Source organism: Dermochelys coriacea, chromosome 5 (assembly GCF_009764565.3).
Source record: "Dermochelys coriacea isolate rDerCor1 chromosome 5, rDerCor1.pri.v4, whole genome shotgun sequence".
In the NCBI taxonomy this organism is placed as follows: domain Eukaryota; kingdom Metazoa; phylum Chordata; order Testudines; family Dermochelyidae; genus Dermochelys; species Dermochelys coriacea.
The window spans coordinates 78,683,649-78,705,966 of NC_050072.1; the positions used below are offsets into that span (position 1 = coordinate 78,683,649).

The 22,318-nt window shown below is 39.3% G+C and overlaps 1 protein-coding gene and 1 pseudogene across 5 annotated transcripts in view; both read left to right on the top strand.

Moving 5' to 3' along the window:
• The window catches only part of LOC119856274 (synuclein alpha interacting protein), a 104,755-nt gene that overhangs the window by 7,791 nt on the left and 74,646 nt on the right, over window positions 1–22,318 (top strand). The gene's annotated exons all lie outside the window — the stretch shown is intronic.
• LOC119856294 overlaps window positions 1,696–22,318 on the top strand; it is a 28,144-nt pseudogene continuing 7,521 nt past the window's right edge.

A 22,318-nucleotide genomic window follows, 5' to 3' on the forward strand; every position in this document is an offset into this window, starting at 1 on the left:
GTCGCGGCACCAGCTCTCCCAGCTCTATAAAAAAAACCCACTTCCATTAGGGGAGTAGCTACCAGCGCTGGGAAACTTGCAGCGCTCAGGGGGGTATTTTTTCACGCTCCTGAGCGAGAAAGTTGCAGCACTATAAAGGGGTAGTGTAGACAAGAACTTGGTATTATTGCGTCATGCTCCCTGTAGCCTTTGAAAACTGCATCAGTGTACATTTGGTTCCTGCATGGAAATTTTTCTTCAAAACCATAAGGGCTAGAGACTTTTTTACATAAAAGTTTAGAACCTGGAGTACAATTATGCAGCAGTGTAGACAAGAACTTAGTATTATTGCGTCATGCTCCCTGTAGCCTTTGAAAACTGCATCAGTGTACATTTGGTTCCTGTATGGAAATTTTTCTTTAAAACCATAAGGGCTAGAGACTTTTTTTGCATAAAAGTTTAGAACCTGGAGTACAATTATGCAGCAGTTTCAAAAAGGGCAGTTATATCACTATTTATGAGGGAACATAAACACATGGTCTTGACTAAAGCAGTGACTTCAACTATACTGAAAGAACCTGTATTTATCTCATTTTATAGAAATGTTTATCTTTTTGTATATATCAGGAAAGAGACCCACATTATAGAGAGCTGACTTTTTTTTTTGTTGTCAGTCAAATTCTCTGTTATTAAAGTGTCCCATATTCTTAGCGCTGGAATTTTTTTCAAAAATATGATATTTAGCTATGCTGCTGTTTAAGACACTTCTTTATGGCAATTATATTTGACATTAATAGGTCATATACCAAAATTTGATATGGAAGTATTTGTAATGGAAATATGTTTGCCCTTCCTTCCACAAAAAGACCCCCAAATGTAATTTAAGAAAGTTAAGGCAGAAACCATAGTTTCTAAGGATGAGGATGAAACAGAAAAAAGGTGAGCTTGTGTAAATGTTCTATGAGCCACAAAAATATATTAAGAAATAGGATGCAACAATATGTGTTTCTGTGAAATAACACATGCTTTGGTGACAGAAGGTGAAGCTGAGCTTTTCAGGCTGGTGAAATGTCACAGCTTGTTTATACGCCAAGACAAAAAATATTTTCTTTAGATAAATGACTAAATAGAAATAAATTCATTATTTCCTCCATCCTTCCTCAAATTGCAGCTGTGGTGTAAAAAAGATTGTAAAAATGTTACCTTGTTGCTTCCATTACCTGCTGCTCAAGGAAAAATAACAGCACTGTTTAGTGGATTAACTAGGAGCAAGGAATTCCTAATGCTGTCTCTGACTGATTTTAAAGAAGGCTTTCTGCCTCAGTTTACCCATTAGTAAAATGGAGAAAACCTGACCAGTGTACTGATTTACTCATTATAAAGGGTGCTAATAGCAACATCTGTTTCTAATGTGGGGAGCTGATAGAGACCTAACACTTAGTTGTCTAACACTTTCCATTAGAAATGACTCTTGCAATACTGTCTTGAGAAGCTCTAACACTTTCATTGTTTGCAGTTTGGATCATTGAAATTCAGCAGAAACAAGGCACTGAGATCTTTCTTTGGTCCATGAAATATGTCTCATGAACAAAGTCCTTCTTTGGCCCATGAAATTCCATTCAATATTGGCTGATGTATAAACTTTTGAAAATTGCTATTTTCTTTCTGTTGCGTTGTCAGCAAAATTTTGGCAGCATGTCAAAATAATAACCGAATATGAACATTGTAATGAAAGGCCAGGCCCTTGCAGCAGCGGCAGCACATGCTGCACTGAGATCCCTGGAAGCAAGACAGTCTCCGCAGGAAGAAGTTGGAAAGAGTTATCAGTGGTCCATAGTTAGAGCAACAGCCTGGTACTTTGTGGACCTCATTCAGTTTCCTGCTCTACCACAGATTTCCTTTGTGATCTTGGTCAAATCTCTTATGTCTAGATTTACAAAGGCATTTAGGTGCCTAAACGTGTAGATAGGCATCTAGTGGGATTTTCAATAGTGCCTAAGTAGGTTAGGCCACTGAACATCTATCTGCATCTTTAGGTGCCTGAACTCTTTTTTTTTAAATCTGGCTCTCAGCCTCTCTCTCTGTTCCCCATTTGTAAAACAGAGATATAGCATTCCTCTTCCTCATAGGAGTGTTGTGAGGATAAATGCATTGAAGATTGTCAGATACTCAGATATACTACAGTAATGGGGATCGTGTAAGTACCCTAGATAAATTAAGATAGAACTGCACTGGGCTCCCCCAGCAATCTTTCCCTCTGGAGGTGCTAGGTGGGTAAGAAGTTCCCGCACTTCCTGGAACAAGGGAAGAGAGAGGGCCAGGCCAGGCTCCCGTCCCAGACTCAGCAAGTCACTTCAGCAACCCATTCCACCCCGCCCCCGGGGGAATGGCCTTTTGCTGCCAGCTAACATAGTTAGTCCTATATTTCAATTCATGCTAAGATTAAGGGAACAAATTTTATACGTGGAACTGTTACAGTTGGATTTTTTTTTACCTTTTTCTTTTTTTTAAAAAAACTAGGAAATCACATACAGAATTTTTAAAGTATTGTCATTTAGGTTACAAAGTCAAATACTGGAAAGATAGGAAATGCCAGAATTAAGCCTGTGGGCCCATAATTCATACCCATTGTGTGTATACATTGCGATAAAGTCTTTAATGTGCCTCTTTCAGTGCATAGGATGCACAATGCTTGTATAATGAGTCAGGGTTGGGTGGTGGACAAAATTATAAGCTGTCATGGGATAAAAAGGATGGTCCTCTCATGGATCAGTAACTAGTTAAAAGATAGAAACAAGGAGTAGAAATAAATGGTCAGTTTTCAGAATGGAGAAGGGTAAATAGTGGTGTCCCCCAGGGGTCTGTAGTGGGACCAGTGCTGTTCAAAATATTCATAAATTATCTGGGAAAAGGGATACACAGTGAGGTGGCAGAATTCTCAGATGATACAAAGCTACTCAAGATAGTTAAGTCCCAGGCAGACTGTGAAGAGCTACAAAAGGATCTCTCAAAACTGGGTGACTGGGCAACAAAGTGGCAGATGAAATTCAGTGTTGATAAATGCAAAGTAATGCACATTGGAAAACATAGCCCAACAATATATATAAAAGGATAAGGTCCAAATAAGCTGTTACCACTCAAGAAAGAGATCTTGGAGTCATTGTGGAGAGTTCTCTGAAAATAGTCACTCAATGTGCAACGGTGATCAAAAAAGCTAACAGAATGTTGGGAATCGTTAGGAAGGGGATAGATAATAAATATCATATTGCCTCTATATAAATCCATAGTATGCCCACATCTTGAATACTGTATGCAGATCTGGTCACCCTATCTCAAAAAAGATATATTGGAATAGGAAAAGGTACAGAAAAGGGCAACAAAAATGATTAGGGATATGGAACAGCTTCCATACGAGGAGAGATTAATAAGACTGAGGATTTTCAGCTTGGAAAAGAGACGACTAATGGGGGGATATGATAGAGGTCTATAAAATCATGACTGGTGTGGAGAAAGTAAATAAGGAAGAGTTATTTACTCCTTCTCATAACACAAGCGCTAAGGGTCACAAAATGAAATTAATAGGCAGCAGGTTTAAAACAAACAAACAGAAGTATTTCCTCAGACAATGCATAGTCAACCTGTGGAACTCTGCCAGAGGATGTTGTGAAGGCCAAGACTATAACAGAGTTAAAAAAGGAACTAGATAAGTTCATGGAAGATAGATCCATTAATGGCTAGTAGCCAGGATGGGCAGGCATGCAAAACCATGCTCTGAAATGTCCCTAGCCTCTGTTTGTCAGAAACTGGGATGGACGACAGGGGATGGATCACTTGATAATTACCTGTTCTGTTCATTTCCTCTGAAGCATCTGGCATTGGCCACTGTTGGAAGACAGGATACTGGGCCAGATGGACCAGTGGTCTGACTCAGTATGGCTGTTCTTATGTAGGATCCTTGCCTCATTTGTCCTCTAAATTAGAAAGTGTTTGGATTGTAAGACGGGAGGCTGTAGGAAGAGAAGGCGTGGTTAAGACAGGCAAATATCACATGGGACTGCTCAGTTCTATCCATGCCTCTCTTACAGTCTCCCTATGTGATGCTGAACAAGTAACTTAAGCCAGAATTTTGGCAGGTGGCTAATTGTGTGTCCTTCGTTTTCTGAGTGCCCAGGTTGAGCCATTTGGAGCCTAATATATAGAAGTGTTGCTGAGCATGCACCTGAAGTCAGTGGGTGCCCAGTACCTCTGCAGTGGTTAAGTGTAGGTCTGGAGATATGAGCAGAAGATTGGGAGTCCTGATGTTCTGAGCTGTGTCTGACAGTGATTCCTTTATCTCTTTTCAGAGTAGCAGCCGTGTTAGTCTGTATTCGCAAAAAGAAAAGGAGTACTTGTGGCACCTTAGAGACTAACAAATTTATTAGAGCATAAGCTTTCGTGAGCTACAGCTCACTTCATCGGATGCATCTGATGAAGTGAGCTGTAGCTCACGAAAGCTTATGCTCTAATAAATGTGTTAGTCTCTAAGGTGCCACAAGTACTCCTTTTCTTTATCTCTTTGTCTCAGTTTTCCCATTTGTAAAATGAGTTATACTCCCCTTTTATTTTGTAGTGGAAATAAATTAATTAATGCTTGTAAGGTGTTCAGATATTATAGTGAGGACACTAATAAAGACAATAAGGAAGTGAATCATTTTGCATTCATTGCTGCAGAAATACTGGATTGGGTGCAGTAAATGAGGCAGGGGCTACTACTTGAAGGATGAGGAGAAACATTTCTGAATAGTGGCCCTATTCCCTGAGTACTTGCCTGCTTGTGCACTGAATGAGGCAGGGGTCCTGTGGAAAAATAGCATGTGATGTTTAATTAAGACTGTATCTTTCTGCATATGCACAAAGGGCTGAATTAAGAAAGCATGGGCAATATGAATTCAACCATTTCCTAACTTTCTAGTGTTTGGCTTCAAAACCTAGACAAAGTTCTTTTAATGAAATTTTTAAAAAATATAATTGTTTTGAGATTCTCTAATGCAGTGTTTCCCAAACTTGGGATGCCGCTTCTTCAGGGAAAGCCCCTGGCGGGCCAGGCCGGTTTATTTATCTGCTGCATCCACAGGTTCGGCCGATCGCGGCTCCCACTGGCCGCGGTTTACCCCGCGCCACTTCCTGCAGCCCCCATTGGCCTGCAGCGGCGAACCGCAGCCAGTGGGAGCCACGATGGGCCGAACCTGCGGATGCAGCAGGTAAATAAACCGGCCCGGCCCGCCAGGGATTTCCCTGAAGAAGTGGCATCCCAAGTTTGGGAAACACTGCTCTAATGACAGGTTTCAGAGTAGCAGCTAATAGAAGGCAAAAAGTACAAATGATTATTATTTTATTTAAGTCATGTCTGCTGCCTGCTCAAAACAAATTTCCTTGTTTGTTTTTAACACTAGCAACACTATAAAGCCAGTATACTGTAGCTGCAGAAGTACAAGCTAATTCTCTTTCTCATTTAATATAATTAAAAAATTCAGGTAAGCTGTGATTCCAGAAGGCCACATTCTGATTTCAGTTATATAGGTGTAAAACTGGAGTAATTCCAGAGAGGTCAGTGGAATTATTCCAGGGAGGGATGTAAAAATTTAACTGGTTAACTGGTAAGCATCAGTCTTACTGGTTTTGGTTAACAATTAAACTCCGCTGCTACCTGCATCCAGGACCCAACTGCCACCCCATACCCGGCATCCCGGCTGCCGGGCGCAGAACCGGAAGAACTCCTTAATGGTTAACTAATAGAATTTTAAAAGGTTAAACGGTTACTATTTTTAAACCCTGTTGACATCCCTGGTTTCTGCACTCAGTAAGAGTCTGGAATTATCTCATTATTTATCCCATTTATTATTTTTGATGATGTCTTAAAATTAACTGAAAATAACAGTATTTAACTTTTAAACACTCCGGCAAACTCTCATACACATCCCTCTTATAGAAGGTGATGTATAAGGGTGGTCATTTGTTTAGTATGCAGTGCTATGTTTCTCTTTTTTTCCTTTGTTTATTAGAGTTTGCCAAATGATACTTACAGATGATACCTGTAATTTTCATTTTGCAGATGGCAGAGCTGACAAACTATAATGAACTGGGTTGTTCAAGTCAGAAAAAAGGAGTATGTAAAAGCAGAGGAATTGGTAATAACAGTATGGCAGGACAGGGAAAGAAGGATATACAATAGATGGGACAATATGGAAAGAGACCTGGTACCCGCAGTGTTGCTGACATTCAGTGCGTTTACATGTGAGCAAGGAGATACAGAGGATTTTACATAAATTATGGATAAATTTGAGAGATACTATAACACCTGGAGATAATATTACTTAGGAGAGACATTATTTTAAATTAATAATTAATGGTAATATGAAGCAAAAATCATCTCCTAAATCATTAGATATAGGACATGCATTTTTGGCAAGCAAATTTAGATGAGTTAAGCTCTAAATAACTTTTAATACACTGTTTTAATGTTACAATTGTAAGTGAATGCCATTTGGCATTAATTCTGTTCCCAAGATATTTTAAAAAGTGATCACAGAAATCATTGCGGGATTACAAGACATTGAAATTCTAATGGATGATTATTTAATTTGGCTCAGGGAATTTAGAGAACACAATGAAAGATTTAGGGAAATGTTGCAGAGATACCTCTCTGTGAACTTAAAAAAAAAAAAAAACTAGCCAATCCATGCCTCAACACTAGCTATTTGTATTTGACATGAGTTGAGCAAAGATATTTTAATTATTGAATCAGTTAAAATAAAAGTTCTAGTTCAGATATCCATTCCATAATGTAAAATGAAAAGGAGTACTTGTGGCACCTTAGAGACTAACAAATTTATTAGAGCATAAGTTTTCGTGAGCTACAGCTCACTTCATCGGATGCAACTCTAATAAAGCTGTAATAAAACTCTAATAAGCTGTAGCTCACGAAAGCTTATGCTCTAATAAATTTGTTAGTCTCTAAGGTGCCACAAGTACTCCTTTTCTTTTTGCGAATACAGACTAACACGGCTGCTACTCTGAAACCTGTCATAATGTAAAATGTATCTGAGGAGACTTGGGGATGATTAACTTTTTACAAAATTAATTCCAGATCTGATTATGGTCAGTAAGAGAATTGCTAAATAAGGACATTGCCTAGTACTGGGAAAAGAGACGGAAACTGACATTTTTTAGTTAAATCACCATTTCAAAATATTTCAGATATAATTAGTGTTTACCTGAACTTTTACATTGTTAAGGCTACAGTTTTGGCATGGAATTTTTTAGTAAATTTCATGTGTCCCGTTTCTCCCCCTCCCCCTCGCACATGAAGTCACAGAAAGGTCAGCAAATAATGTAGTTTTCACTACATCAATATATCCACAAGCATAATGGGGGGGGGGGGGGTTGAAAGGTAAAGCTGAGGGCAGGGAATTAGCGAGAAAGCCCACCCTGTATTGACCCTGCATTGGCAGCTCCTGTCGCACAAGGCTGGGCCTGGGTTATGTACGTTCATCAACCATTCAGGAGGCATGGTATAACTGACACTTTACAATATGTTTTTCATCTAGAACAAGTAATCTTTGATGTAAAGAGTAATGGCTTATGATAGAATCACACAAATTTTGGAAATTATAAATGTGAATCAATAATTCTTTAGCATTCAAACAGTTAATTTGCTCTGCATTTTTTGACTGTACATTTAAATAGCCACACAAGCTTCTATTGTTTCATTGCTTACATTAACAGGGTATAGTTTGTGTCAGATAATTTAGGAGCACTGTAAGTTGATCTCCTGATTATCATCTAGTAGCTTGCCTTCCGTGTTAAGGAAAAAGAATAAGCAATGGCTTTTATGTGGAGTTCATTGTATTTCAGTTGTTAGTAATCTCTGAAATAATGAAGTGAACTACAGATAATCTTGACATGACATAGTACAGCATTTTATGTTTCTCTTTCAGTGTTCCAAGCAACCATGACTTGATCCATATAAGTCTTTGGTTCACTCTCAAATCTGAGTTTAATGGAGGATTTACAGAAATGTTGGACAGCACAAGTATTTGTGTATGATTGATACAGTGTTCTGTATATATCCTATAGTTCTGCATTATAAATTATTTGGTGTTTTAGTATTAAAAACATATGATAACATATAGCTTTAGCATTATTATATATGCACAGGAGATGGATACAGTAGATTCCACTTATTAGTGACCTCTCTGTTCTCAGGAAAAAGTTGCTATGATTCAAAGGTTTCTAGGGCTTCAGCCAGGGAAGGAAGTGCCCAGGACACACCAAGCCCAAGCCTCTAGGGCCAGGCCAGGGCTCAGCATGATGGGCACAGAGGACCCATGCAGCCCTGCGAGCCCCCAGTGTCCCTGCTCTGTGGGAAGCCTCAGCCCTTCCTGTGGCTGTCCTGATCTCAGCCTCCCCTCCCAGATATAGGCTTGTTTGCAGGGTTGCAGCCAGGGCACACAGGCGAAAGAGCTGTTCATAGGCAGCAAGCCTGTTGCCAATATCAGAATCCCATTGACATTAAAGTCAATGGGATGGGATTGGTTCCCAGCAAATTGTTCCTGTTAATCTGAAGTTGTTAATATCAGGATTGCTATTAAGTGGCATCCACTGTATATGCATATATAGTGTGTGTGTTTGTGAATGCTGAGCTTCCTCAAAACGTACTAAAAATGTGTTGTTCATTCCTGCCAACAGCCATGAGTCAGTGGAAAATAATTGGTAAAATCATCTGAAAAATACACATTCACAATTCGTTAATATTAATCTCTTAATCTGCAAATATTTACCCATTAATTTTATTTTTAGTGGTGTTTTGAAGCTTTGAGAATTCCTGTTTGTGAATTTGCTGCATTGACACTGATATTTAAAGTAGCCTAGAAAATGCAGATAGGTTAATAATAAATATTGTTTGATATTGTTAAGACTTTATATTGTTAAGACAGGTTATAAAGGTTTATGAAAGATGGAAAGCAAGGTTGCAGGCTTTTGATTTGAAAATATCACTTTGTGAATGCAACTTTTGTGTTTTACTTGCAAAGTCATAAATTCAATCTGAAATCACAATTATTGTATGTGTATGTTTTTTTTAAGAGGTGCAGTTTTCACTCAGAGTGAATGTTGCACTAAAATTTCATAGCAAGTGGAGAAAGAAAGTCTATATCTTTTAAGCCTATTTTGTTAAGCAATATTTTCAAGTCCGTGTCCAGTTCTTGAGAATGACAAAAGTATAGATTTGTTCAGTTGTAGTGTTTTTGCACGCTCAGATTTCTAGAGAGAACTTTGTCAAACAAAGTTTGTATATGGATGTGCTATTTTAACTTGGGTTTAGAATTATAATTAAATTACCAGTATTCAAAACAAATGTATTGTTTAAGAAAATATTTTTGTAGACTGTAAAAATTGCAATGAAACACTTACTAGCTGTCCAATTTAAACATGAAGCATTGTACATTAATTCCTCAAAAATATATCAGTGTCATAGTTCCCACTGCATTATGCATGCTTTATTTTATTATTGATTGGTCTAGGTTTTGCTTCTAACTTAACTTATTTCCTGTTCATATCTTCATAGGTACTGTAATTCTTTCTTTACTTGGTTCAGTGTTTTGTCCTTAATTTTAGTCTGATCATTTCTGTCTCATGTCTTTGATGTTTTCTAACATTTAAAACGGAAAATGTATGCTTTCTTGAAGAAGCTGTAGATTGTTGAGTGCATTTTGTGAGTTCAGAGTTCATATTTGGGACTAAATGTACTGCAATGTGAATAATCCCTTACTTATTTTAGTCGTCCCACTCATTTCAATGAGATCACTTATGTAAGTAAAGTTGCAGTATCAACCCATTGACTTGGATTTGGGTCCTACTGTCACGCTGCCTGGTATGGGACACAGCTAAGAGTGCCAGTCTCAGTTCAGACTGCCAAAAAACAGGGCATGCACCCCAAACTGGTGGTATATTCTATTAAAATTTCACCAAATCAGTAACAAATGTGTGCTTCCAAAATGCTGTAGTAGCTATTATGGAGCCACAGACAGTCCCGCTCAGGCCCTCTAACGCCTCATACACCACCCAGAAAAACAGACTTCTATGATAAATTATTATTAAAACCACAAATCACATATATTGGGTTCTTCCAGTTCCAAAGAACCAGACACTCACCCCGATCAATATGTACTTCTGGATCTCACCCAAAAACCATGCTGGTAGACAATTTTTTAGTAAACTAAACTGAAGGGTGTGTGTGTGTGTGTGTGTGTGTGTGTGTGTGTGTGGGGTGTTAAATGGTTAAAGTGAATCATATACATTACAGTTGATTTTAGAGTTTGTAGATGAGAATAATATCAGTAATGTTAAATCTGCTAGTTTGCAGTAAGTCTCTCTGGATCACCCAAAAGATTGCGGGTCCTCAGTCTATTATTCAAAGTTTCCCTTTGTTAGAAATTATAGTTAAGGTTGCAAGTTTGTCACAGAAGTCATGGATTCCATGACTTTCGGGGACCTCCGTGACTTCTGCAGCAGCCGATGTGGCTGATCCAGGAGCCGCCTGAGCAGCTCGGACAGCCCCTGGGCTGTCTCAGGCCACCACCCCCACCTAGCCAGCAGGAGTTTGGGTGTGAGAGAGGGCTCAGGGCAGGGGTTTGGGGCGGGGAGGGGATGAGGGCTCTGGGCGGCGCTTACCTCGAGGAGGGGCTCCCCAGAAATGGCTACACGTTCCTCGACACCCGGGTATCCCTGCCCCAGAGCACCCAAGTTTTAGTTAGGGGTATATAGTAAAAATCATGGACAGGTCGCGGGCCATGAATTTTTGTTTACTGCTCATGACCTGTCCATGACTTTTACTAAAAATGCCCATGACTAAAATGTAGCCTTAACCATATCCAGAGATGTGGAGCAGGAAAGAGACATGAAGGTGATATAACATGTGATAAAGTGGGTTTTAGCCCACGAAAGCTTATGCACAAATCAATTTGTTCGTCTCTAAGGTGCCACAAGGACTCCTCGTTAGTCTCCAGTTTGGAACATAAGAACGGCCATACTGGGTCAGGCCAAAGGTCCATCTAGCACAGTATCCTGTCTTCCAACAGTGGCCAATGCCAGGTGCCTCAGAGGGAATTAACAGAACAGGTAATCACCAAGTGATCCTTCCCCTGTCGCCCATTCCCAGCTTCTGGTAAACAGAGGCTAGGGACGCCATTGTTGGACCTATCCTCCATGAACTTATCTAGTTCTTTTTTTTAACTCTGTTATAGTCTTGGCCTTCACAACATCCTCTGTCAAGGAGTTCCACAGTTTGACTGTGCGTTGTATGAAAAAAAAATACTTCCTTTCGTTTGTTTTAAACCTGCTGCCTATTAATTTCTTTTGGGGACCCCTAGTTCTTATGTTATGAAAAGGAGTAAATAACACTTCCTTATTTACTTTCTCCACACCAGTCATGATTTTATAGACCTTGATCATATCTCCCCTTAGTTGTCTCCTTTTTCAAGCTAAAAAGTCCCAGTCTTATTAATCTTGATTCTCTCTTCATATGGCAGCCGTTCCATACCCCTAATAATTTTTGTTGCCCTTTTCTGAAACTTTTCCAATTCCAATATATCTTTCTTGAGGTGCGGTGATCACATCTGCACGCAGTATTCAAGATGTAGACCAGACCTCTGGGGGACACCACTTTTTACCTTTCTCCATTCTGAAAACTGATCATTTATTCCTACCCTTTGTTTCACATCTTTTAAGCAGTTACCAATCCATGAGAGGATCTCCCCTCTTATCCCATGACAGCTTACTTTGCTTAAGAGCCTTTGGTGAGGGACCTTGTCAAAGGCTTTCCCAAAATCTAAATACGCTATATCTCCTTGTCCACTTGCTTGTTGACCCCCTCAGCCTCAGCCCATGTGCATGGAAAGTTACTGTCACAAACATGGAATCAGGGATCACATGTCCTACATGCCCTGCCGAATCCCTGGGCCTCCATTGTCCATATGCTCTCTAAGGCATCATAAGGAGAGTCCCATTGGAATAGTTGATTATCCTTAATGGCCCATCTACCATGGCTGACTGATCTTAGTGTAAATCTGTCTTATCCAGGAACACGTTTGAGATACAAACGCATATCAAAGATTCATAACTTCATATACAGTGAGAATGCATGCATATAAATAGGATAACGTTGTTCAACAGATCACAACTTTTCTAGTAGTATCTTACCAAGCATAGGATTTATCACAATTGTGCAACAGGGGTTCTGCATTAGTGGTTATACTTTAGTGTAAGCATGGTCATCTTTCTTTTTATACAGCGTCACACCTACAACTGAAGGTTGGGATCCAAGTACAAAGTTAAAAATCCAAAGAAGTTTTATCCTCCCTTTTTCAGTTTTTAGAATGTATTTGAGTTGATTGGTTTAGTGGGGAGGAGAGAGAGAACCATATTTTGTGGTGATACTATAAAACAGGATTTATTACATTTAATTTACATTTTCAGTGGTAATGTGAAAAAATGTAAGTTTTATAAGCAATAATAATAAGAAAACCCTTTCCCCCTTAATGAGAGATGTTTGAAGCCAGTAAGGATGCTGAAAAATTAAAGCCCTTATAAAAAAATCAGTTAAAAATATTTGCAAATCCTAATTTTGCTATAGACATTGAACCCCTGGAAAGCAATATGATACATAACTTCTCTTTGAGGGAAAATACCCCCATAAAACTGAGAAGACAACAAAATAACATGTATTCAGAAGGAGAAAAGAAAGTAGTTCTCCTTTTAGTCTTTCAAACGGAATTTAGGGGATATTTAATAAAATGTAGCTGGGCTTTCTATTGCATACCCCACTCACAAAGTATAATCTACTCTTCAGTGCCCAGCCCAGTCTGAGAGAGGTGGTGATTTGGAGCTAGTGCAGCTAATCCCAGAACTACTACTTCATTCTTTGGCTAATGTGCAAGAACAAGTCACCACCTTGTCTCCTCGGGTGGATTTTCAAAGTGTTGAACTGGGATGTGCACAGATGTCTTGACTTGTACAGTCTGAATGCTCTGGCCCCCAGCTTAGTTTATTGTACTTGACTCTCTGAGTTGGCAGCACAGTGCACTTCAGTCTGTTAGGTGTGTCTCAGCTACATTAGCAGCCAGTCATTTTTAGCTGTGTAGTGTAAATCTGAAGTTCAAGCTCTGTAGCATATAAATTCATGTACGGTATTTCTTAATAGACCTGCTCATTCTGTGCACTTCTAGATTTCCAAATATGAGCAATCTATTTTTCCACCTCGTAGGCCTATCAGCTGATTGTAATAGATCAGAAGGACTCTGTATACAGCTTCAGGGTCTTCCTATTGGAAATAACCATGTAAATGATCCTGATGCATTCTTATAGATTTTTTTTTTTTTTTACAGACCATGACTAATGTTCAGACAAATGAGAGATTGGAAAACATCACTTTACAAAATGGAATATGGTTTGTCAAGTACTTCAGTATTGCGCTCTATCAATTTGAAACAATTGGTTAGAGGGACAAGTTCTTACACATTAGTGTCTGTAACATTTAAAATACTGTGGGTATGCCTGGTCTCCTATTGAAGCTCAGCCATAACTCCCATTATTAGTAATGGGAGTTCTGTGTGTGAATCTATAGCGGAATAGTGTTTACAACCAACTCTGGAAAGCTGACTTCACAAGGTAGCCTCCAGTTCTCCCTTCAGGGAAGGATTCTTGAGCATGTACAGGGGAAGAAGATGTGGCTTGCAGTTCTAGGCTCCCTGGTGATATTAGGTTCTGCCCTTCCCATTCCTAGGGCAGTTATGTAAGGAGCTAGTCCTTCCATATAGCCTTCTGGGTTCTTTTATCACCAGGAGGGCTCCTCGAAGAGAGAGAGAGAGCTACATACTTTCCTACATGGAGATTTCTGCATTCCCCTTGATAGAGTTAAAAAACACAGAGTAGGGAATTAATTCTGAGGGCAGTGGAAATATGCTGGTTCTTCCATTATACGTCAGAGTATGTGTAGGTGTTAATGCCCCTTATGCACGTGAGATCAGTTGTTTAAATAGCAGTGTTTATCACGGGTGCACATGTGCCCTGTGCCTTCTTGTGCCTCTGTATGAGGGCATAAAGGGTGGAGTGGCCCCAATGCTTTCTGTTCCCTCTTCTCACCTGTGATAGTGAGACGGGACCTTGTGGGTGTCCTATCTGCTACTCTGTAGCTCCAATTAAAACTCTTCAGAACTTGCAAGAACCTTCAGAACTCTTCACACATAATGGACTGCTGTGAATGAACTTGACCCATTTGGCCTGATTTTGAATGGTCAGGCCCCCTTTTACACCCGACTCTATATAGGGCATCTCAACGTAGCAGACTCTAAGCCTTCAGGCTTCAGTCCCTGCCCTTCCTGTGGTGGATTGATCTCTTTAAAAGATGGGCACGAGAGGTGCCTCTTCTGCTTGGGCAAGAGTAATTTATGGTAGATGCTCAGTATACTAGTCATTCTCTTTGAGAGCTTTCAAGCTGTGGGATACTTAACTGAAGCTTTGTTTCCTAGATCAATCGATGACTGTCTCTTCAGATCCCAAAATAGGTTCAAGAGCCTAGCATGTACTGGGAGGAAAAAAAACATCCATGACCACCCCATGTAGCAAATTTGTGATGCCTAAAATTAGCATGGAGAAGATCCCAGCAGCGAACAAAGACCCAGCACTTAAGTTGTCACCATCAGCATGGAAGCTAGCGCTGTCACCTCGGGTACCGAAGTCTGGCACTGAGAGAGGCTGCCAACTTGCGGAGAGAGATACATGCTAGTTCTGATCAAGCTAGCATGCTAAAAATAGAAGTGTTAGGAGAGCCTCTCTGCCCAAGTACAAATCTTTCCAAGATGCTGAGTATGTATTGCTCCAGAGAGGACACCTGTGCATCATTTTCTTGCCATAAGCCTTCCTGCTACAGTGATCTCCAGGCCATTTATATGCCTTTTTACTAATTTTTCCTGGTCTCAAGGTCAGGTGGGACAAGGCCATGCTCATCCTGGTAGTTCCATACTGTTTGAGATAATTTTGGCCATCAAACCTATTGCAAATGTCCTGTCGGCCTCCCATCCATTTCCCAGACCACCTGAACAAAATGGCTTACAATTATGGTCATATTTTGAACTCAGACCCAAAGTCTTTGCATCTAATTGCTTGGCTATTGGTGGGTTGAGCACTGCTGACAAAAACTGCTCCTGTGAGGTTCAAAAAATTCTACAAAGACGTAGTCCTTGAAAAGAAATGAAATGAAAAAGATTCTTCATATGGGAAGTCTAACACCATCTAGACCCAGTAGAGGCTCAGACATAGGTGCTGGAACTAGGGGTGCTGGGGATGCTGCTGCACCCCTTGGCTTGAAGTGGTTTCCATCATATACAGCAGAAACCAAAATGTGGCAGCAGAAAATTCCTCCAGACTGAGGCTTCAGTGACACAAACTGCCCAAGGCCTCTGCTCTGAAAGAGATGGAGCAGGCCAACACTGCCCACATATTGAAAGGAGATGGGACAAACATATCCATGAGATGGGTTGAACCTACACATCTCCCAGGCAGCTTCCACCATGGAATTTCCTGCCAGTTGTGGCTGGAAATGTAAACTGCTTCTCCGAATGGAACCTGGGGGGTGGATTCCATCTTGAGGACATCTGCTTGTGTGAGTGTAAAAAATATCCCTCTGCCCCCGATAGGGGTAAACTGACTCTAATATGTTGGAAAATTTGAGTCCTCTCTGACAGCATTACCCAATGCTGCATATATTTCCAGTAAAGTTGTGATTACACTTGTATTTTGGTCATGTGCCAAGACTGATGGTATGTTTTATAGATACAGAAAATTATATTCATAAAAATAGAAATTATGGCACGACTACGCACGAAAACAAACTTTCCTATGACACTGCTTGCTTAAAAACTAAACATTATACAGTTAAAACCAAATTATGTGCTCAGCCTTTAAACTAAATCTAGCCAGTCACTGTTTTTGTTTACTTGTCCGTTGTGAAAAACTAAATATTTGCTTTTGAAGCTAAGCTTCTGTGTGCTGAACATCTTCTGCTAGCATTTCTCTCAGTAAATAGAAGCATTCTCAACCTCTGTTCGCTAGCTAGGCTCTTCTTTGGTTACAAAATAGACATACCGCTTGCTATTATTTTTTGTGGGAGAAGTGGAGAATGTGGAGCTGGGACACATTTTACTTCCAATAATTGCCTTCAGCAGATTGGATCTAGGCCTCCTGCAATAGTGCTCCCTGATGGGCACAATAGCAGACCCTCTCCTTGGGAGTGCAAGGACTGCCCCCTCTTAACACTGTTTGGCATATAAACCACCCCAATGGAGGCAGGGGACTAAGTGGAGCTAGAGCTGGTCAGGTGGCAGCAGACTGTCCCACCCAAAGGGTTGGTTCAGTGAGTGCTCTCCATCTTTATGCCAAGCAGTGGATAAGATAGGATAGGATAGGATTTGTCTACTGAAGCACAGTCTCTCCCGGAATGCCTCTTAGGCAATATGGCTCTGTGCTTTTTCCAGTGCAGACCAATGACTAAATGCCACACTCTGACCTCAACTGAACAGCAGTCTGATCAGAAACACCTTTTTCCACATGGATGTTTTGTTGTGCAGAAAGCAGAAATACAATGGGTATAGAAAAAGAATAAAACTACTGGTGTGTGAAAGGATGTTTGCTGACAAAGCAGAGAAGGATGGTTCTGAAACAATTACGAAGGGACAGGTTTGTTACACTTTGATCTATTTTGTGGTTCCTCTTTGCCATTAAAAAGTTATAGCTGTCATTTGCTCATTTTTACTATTTAGTTTAATGGTCTTACTTAGTGAATTATTATTTGTCAGTGATATTTTAGTGAAATAATTATCTCAATTCCCATTAAAAATTATTAGATGGCATCTCTCTAGATTTTGAAATACTCAGCTGTGCAAACAGTTTCTTACCTCTTTATCAATCCCGTTTAAAAGTGTGAGGTCACCTCTCAGAAATCTTGTCTCCATTGAAAATAATCCTTTAAGTCATGCAGTTGCTCCTTATGTTCAAACAGGAGACATTTGATGCAACTCTTCTCGGCTTTCTCCATTGTTTCTCCTACTGTTCTTGCCAGTGTTCCTGTATCTTGGTGACCATCCCGACCAAGGAGGGTGACATTTGGCTTCTTTACTTCCTCACTGCTTCTCCATGTGTTGGCAATAGTGATCACTTGAGAACAGTCAGCCTGATCCTGTGAATCCTCAATACATGCAACTCCCATTGAAGTTATTGGTGTTCTGTAGGCACTTACAGGATTGGGCCCCAACAAAAAGCATGTGTAATGCAAAGCAGAGGAATCCAAGTAGTTGTGTGGAGAATAGAATAGTAGTGGGTGAAAAGTTACAGAATGGCAAATTAAAAGGTCCTCTTACTGTTAGTTTTAATATTTCATAGTATGGAGTCTAACTCATGACTTAGATTAGAATTTGTCAGCAGGACATTTGTGGTCTAGTTTTTAACTGCAGTAGGAAGACCTAGTGTCTGAAAAACATTCAGAAGAATATTGCACAAGATGAAGGAAGAAGCACCAAATGGCTTAAAGGGTAAATCTGACTATCTGTTGTCTTTTGAAATGGAGGGCAGCAGCTGCACACTTCTGCACACCACACTTCTGCTGAACCTTGTGTAGTCTTTTAAACCTGTACAAAGTGGGTATAAAAAGTTACTAAATCAAAATGAGTGTTCTTGTACCCGCTTTGCCAATTTGTAGACATCTACACAGTTGCAAGGAAGTGAAGAATGAGGTTCATTATCTCTATTGTGTACCATTTAAATTTGAAAGAGTAAAGTAAGTTGACCCCATCTATACTGACTCTTCCCATCACCAGAGGGATAATGTGCTATGCCTATTCCTGCATTGGAAGTATAGTGAATAAGAGGGAAAATGGAGCATTCTTTCTAGGCACTGCACACAAAAACCTTAATAGAATGCTAGCTGATTATCACAGAATCTGGTTATGATTCTAGTTCTGACACTGGTATCTAACTGTAGTAGATGATAACTGGCGTATTGATACGTAGTTCTTCCATAAAATGAGATGGCAAGGTTGTGACTTGTTATGTTCAAGGCCAACATATTTAGAATAAAATGGTCATTATAGTTCATGTGCACGCATCTTTTCTCCGAGTTCATGCAAAATACTGGCTTTGTCTCAAGTGGTCCCTTCTCATTGTTATTACATTAAGTTCTGTTCTAAAGGATGAAAACTAGGAAGTGAAGTATTTGCTGAGGACAAAAATCTCCTAGAGATTAACAGTATCTTCTTATCCATCTTTTTTGCAACAGGTAAATTACATTGCAAGCACAGCTAGCGTTGCTTATCTAACTTCGAATTTACACGTATTCCTAATGGCTTTCAGAAGTTTAGCTGAATGGCGGTTAATAAAGGACTTGTGTTGATCTCTTTTTGTACCTTTTGACATGTCAATCAATAATGATACAAAACTGTAAAATCAATTTCAAAACCTCTCAGCTTCCTCGTGAAAAGGAACTTCATTGACTTCTCAGATAATTTTACTGGAAGGTTGGTTGGAGAGACCTTAATGATACAAGTATAATGTAATGCATTTATCAATGTCTTGCATAATGTTTTTAATCACATTTTGGAGCCTACCTGAGTTTCATCGGTGTGGGGTCCTAAGGAAGGTTTTCAAGAAATCATTTATAGATTTGTGAAATGATGAACTTGTGCAGATAGGCCAGAAACCAACAATGCTATGTACCTGTAACAGAAGATGTTTGATGAGGAAGGTAAAAGCATGATTATTTTCATTTAACTAGTAAGTTGCTTGAAAGGACATATATTACACAATCGCTGTCATATGTATAGACTCAGGATTATAAAACCAGAAATTGATCACTGTGATCATCTTCTACTCTGACCTCTGAGAAAGACTACAATAGACAGAAGTCAGAACCTACACTACTGAAAAAAAACGTACAGACCATAGAACTTCTCCAAAACAGTTCCTGTTTGGACTGGAGCATATCTTGTAGAAAAACATCCAGTCTTGATTTACAAATTGCCAGTGATAATGAATCCACCATGACTATTGATAAGTTGTTCCAATGATTAATTACCCTCACGGTTAAAAATGTGTGCCATATTTCTAGGCTGCATTTGTCTAGCTTCAGCTTCCAGCCATTATATCTACTTACACCTTATATTATAGTTTTTTTTTTTTTTTTTTTAAAGAACTGTGTGAGAAACATGTTTGAGAGCCAGCTGGGATATACTGAAGATTATGGCATCTTTACCATAAATAACATTTGTTCACCAGTAACAACTTCTGGAAAGACTGTAATAGTTGCTTTAATGAATGGTAATTTATTTATTTGATTGATTGATTTTGACAGACTAGTCTAAAAGGATATAGGTAGTAATGCAGAGCATACTGAAATAAGCATATCCTAATTGCAGCTTGTTTAAATGGTGGTTACACAAACTGCTTTTAATATATGTTTCTATGTCCACTTAGTCCAGAAGTACTTTCCCTACTGTCATTTTAAATGTGTCAAGCTATGGCATTTCCAATTTTTTTCTTAGGGAGACAACTCTACAGTTTAATAGATGCCATCCTTGGGAAGTTTTTCTAATAGTAAGGGGTTTTTTTTGGTTTGGTTGGTTTAATTTCAGCCCATTGTTCTTGGGGAGAAAAAACAACCTCCTCTTGAACCATCCTAATTAATGTATCTCCCTCCTTGATGTTTAATACCTTTCAGATATTTTTAACTATGTTTGAGACAAAACTGCGTTCCACCACAATTTAGAAGCGCAGTTGCATGATATCTGGTGTACATCTCTCTCTGTAGATATAGTTTGGTAGTTTGTTGAAAACAATGGCATTATAAATTCAACTTATAATAACAAGCATACGCTCTGCCCTTGTTATGTGTTCTGATGAAGTTTCTGTTTGGCCTCTCCCTTCATTTATATATACATATATGTATCTTAGAGAGAATTGTGGGTCATTTAATCTAGCTCTCATCTGCATGTCAATGAGGCTCAAAGTCTGTGAAAAGAATTAGCTGGTTGAAAATGTTTATACAAGTTTCCTGCAAATGCAGTTGACGTGAAAATCATCCTGGCTGAAACAATTGTCTTTTGAGCTATGGTGCAGCAAAGTAAGTGTGTTAACATTACATCACTGTGGAATATTTCATATTATCAACTAACCGTCTTGTAGTAGTTCAAAGTGAATTCAAACATAAATTAATCAAATATAGCAAATCAAACATCTGTGTTCAAACAGATCAGCTGATCTTTTATTTATGTTGATGCTTTCATTAAGATTTAGCATACGATGCATTAGCTTTTGCAGAGTACATGAACCATGTATGCTGTTTCAGTTTTAAAATAACAAATATTAATTTCCATTCTCTTTTGGTTTCTCTTTCAGGACTAATTAAAACAAACAAGTTTATTTTTCTAGGCATCATTGCAAAATGTGCAAGTGCATGCATTCTGGTTTAATGCTTTGAGTAAGATTTTTCTTTTGCTTAAATCTCTATGGAAATACAAATGTGTTTCTGGAAATGTATTGTATTTATTACTATCAAATGCAGATTGGTACTTGACAAACTTTGTGGTCTATCTTCAAACGAATGTTACAATTCAGCTCACTCAGTTGCCTAAACATTGACTGCTTTTTAAAAAAATATATTAGTAGTTCAAAAGTTTTCTGAGAGGAGTATGTGACGTGTCATTCCATATTCTTTATGAAAATATGCTTATGATATGAATATGACATAACAGATATTTTTATGAAAGATGGCTCATGTGAGGTATCATTGGACAGGTTATGATTTACTGAATTTGATTATCCTATTTGTGTGCCTGTATCATTTCTGTATCTGAAATTAGGAATATTGACCATGTATCTGTATTAAAACTCTGCTACTTAGGGTGACCCCCACTGCTAACACTTCAGGTACAACAGTGGAAAAGCCAGACAGGGCAGATGGCCTATCAACAAGGAAAATGGACTGTACAAGAGCTTAGTCTTCATGTGAATGTGTGGATCAGCCTGGGAAGAATTGGCTACAAGGGCCCTACAGAGTCAGGTGGTCTTGTCACTGATACTAAAACATTACCTGGAACTTCTTGTAAGTTTCTACTATAAGGAAAGGGGGGTCAAACTAGGAAACAAAGGACTCCTGCCTTATGCAGATCCTATTTAAGGGTGGGCAGTGAGGTAATCCTGGTCGTCAGTTCTCCCCTGCTACTCCACCCAAGATGACTGCTGGAAATGACTAAGACTGAACAGGAGGAAAGAACTGGGCCCAGGCTGGAAGTGCATCTGGCCTGTGAAGATTATTAGAACCATATTTAGGATGAGAACTCACATATAACTAGTTTCTTTTGTGTATTAAGCTTAGTTTGCGTACTCTGTTTTATTTTCTTAGTAATCTGCCTTGTTCTGTCTGCTACCTTCTTAATGCCTTAAAATACACCTGTTATTGTTAATACATTTATTTCTGGTTTATAATACAACCCAGTTTATCTGATTTCTAATGGGGGGGGGGGTGAGAAATTATGCGTACCCTCTTCCATATTGAGGGAAGAGGCAAATATAATATATCTTTGGTTCTGTACTCCAAGGGAGGTGGACAGCTGAGTGCTGGAGCAAGTCCCTTAAGCTGAGTCTTCCCAGAGCTGATCTGCAGCTGGGTGTGGCTCTGCCTGTGTGTATGTTAGAGGAGGTTTTAAGAGCCTGGCTCAGCAAGACAGGTTAAAGGGGGCCCATGTTGACAGAACAGGTAGACTCAGTGGTATCTCAGGTGACTTCCCAAGGGTCCTATTCCCAATAGGTCCTTATGACCTATTAAGGTATAAAGGTGAATTTTTCTCTTTTTAAATATTTAAAATATGCAGTAAAACCTTGTTCACGAGAGAGCGTACAAGAATAGTAATGAAAAGCAGGCAGAGAAGGCCTATGAAACACCAGCTAAAGGTCAGATAATGTCTCCCTACTCATGTTGGGTAAAATCTCACCCCATTGAAGTCAATGGCAGAGCTCCTATGGATTTCTGCAGAGCCAGGATTTCACCCATTGAGTAATACTTTACTTCTAGAGTCAGGGTATATCTATACTTTAAAATGGTACAGTGGCGCAACTGCAGCACTTCAGTGTGGACACTACATACATTGGGTTTTTCCATTGGTGTAGGTTATACACTTTCCCCAAAAGGCTGTAGCTAGTGCTGTCTACACTGGGGGTTAAGTTGGTATAACTACATCTCTCAGGTGTGAATTTTTCA